This window comes from Orycteropus afer, unplaced genomic scaffold (genome assembly GCF_000298275.1).
Source record: "Orycteropus afer afer isolate SDZICR_OR568_19922 unplaced genomic scaffold, OryAfe1.0 scaffold00087, whole genome shotgun sequence".
NCBI lineage: Eukaryota > Metazoa > Chordata > Mammalia > Tubulidentata > Orycteropodidae > Orycteropus > Orycteropus afer.
Window position 1 is genome coordinate 1,542,883 of NW_006921674.1, and position 2,157 is coordinate 1,545,039.

A 2,157-nucleotide genomic window follows, 5' to 3' on the forward strand; every position below is an offset into this window, starting at 1 on the left:
CTAAAAGGCACAGAATCATTCATGGAATATGTGCTTCAGCTGAAGCATCGATTTAGCCAGCAGTAGCTTTCTGTAGGGAGCTCTGGTAGCATAGTGGCTAAGACACTTGCCTGCTAACCAGACGGCCGGCGGTTCAAACCCACCAGCCACTCCTCGGAAGGAAGGTTGGGCAATCCTACTTCCGTAGTGATACTGCCTCGGAAACCCAAGGAGGGGTCGCTATGAGTCGGGTTTGACTCGACGGCACATAGCAACAACAAAGCTTTCTGTAAAAAAGGCATCATATTTACACTCTTGGATCTGTACAACTCATTTTGTAACCGACAATATTTACAAAGTAGCCACTACCTGCTGAGCATTATTTTTAACATTAAGCCAAGGAGATAAAGTTATCTGTTGTCTTAGCAGTTACTTGCTAATAAACTACACTCTAGTACAACAATATAAACCATAACAAAATATCTATATAAAAAAGCAATTACACAAAAAAAATCTATCCAGTTGATTCTGACTCATAGCAACCCCACAGGACAAAGTAGAACTGCCCCATAGGATTTCCAAGCCTGTAAATCTTTGTGGAAACCTCATCTTTCTCCTGCCGAGTGGCTGGTGAATTCAAACCGCCAACCTTTTAGTTAGGAGCCAAACGGTTTATCCGCTGTGCCACCAGAGTTCAAAGTATAATATATCACTTAAGAAGTAAAAAATATGTCAACAAATAACATATGTTCAGTAGAAAACATAAATGAAGGTTATACAAAAAAGAGTGATTGGTAATTTAGAAAAAGATCCATTCTCCGAAGGAGACAATCAAATAAAGATTAGGTGGGAGAATATTTTTAAGCAGAAGGAAAATTGAACGCAAAGATCTGGAGTAAGGAACAATCTTGACCTTCTTAGAAAGACAGAAAAACTTGTTTGAAATTCATTGCATGAGGGAAAAAGAAGTTGGGGATGAAGTCAAAGGAATATGCAGAGGTCAATCAAGACAGGCCTTTTTTGGCAAGGAGCAAGGGGTTACTTGACTTGAATTGCAAAGGGAAGCCTTTGAAATAGGGTAACTATGTAGTTTGTCATCCAAACAAGAACACTTTGGAGAATGACACATCCCACTACTGCCCTCAAGCTGATTCCAACTCAAACTGACACTATAGAACAGAGTAGAACTGCTTCATGGTTTCTAGGGCTGGAATCTTTACAGAAGCAGACAGCCTCATCTGTCTCCTGTAGAGCAGCTGGTGGACTTGAACCACTGACCTTTTGTTAGCAGTTGAGTGCCTTAACCACTGTGCCACCAGAACTCCTTTGGAAAATGAAGGAGGCTCTACTAATAATCATGGAAGAATAGTAGAAACAAACCAGAACTGTCCCAACCAAACTGGAGCATGAATTATTCTTTATTAGACATTGGTTACACTCATAAAATATTAGTTTGAACTCTATGTAGAGACTGGACTATAGGAAGACAAACGTTTCAGTAGGAAGGCCAACTTGAAATCTGCTACTTTTGTCCCATTGGAAAATAAGTTTTCTTGTACTCTGATTTGCAGTGGCAGAGATGGTGAGACGTATTCAGTTACAAGGTTAGAGCAAATAGGGAATTTTGTTGGCTTGAATGTGGCATGTAATGGTAGGAAAAGAAACCAGAATGTCTCTTAGTATTTCAGCCTGAGCAAGTAGGTGAATAGTGACATCATTTGGTTATATATTAAGCAGAAGAAATAACCTAGAGAAGGAAAAGTATCCCTCATTTTAAGATTAATATCATACCTCTAATTATAGATGCCAAGTCTTATCTTTTTGCAAGACAAATAGTTATGTGAAATATCTAGGGCAAATTGTTGAACAAAATTCATTCTTTCAAACTGGATTGTCTCAAAATGGCCCATAAGCAAATTTAATAATCTTGAAGAAATATACTTCAACAGAAAGAAAATCTAATAATAATAAGTGGAACATAAAATTTGGAAAGATCATCTTCTATTTCAAGTCCAGGGCTTTCCCCATGACTTCAAAATCCAAAAAGTTATAAAAAACTTAAGCATATAAATACATGTAAAAAATGAAAAAAGGAAAAACAGTTGCTGTTGAGTCTATTCAGACTGATCTTAAAGAAAAATAATCAGCAAACTGGCTGGATCTATACTCTCCTGGAAA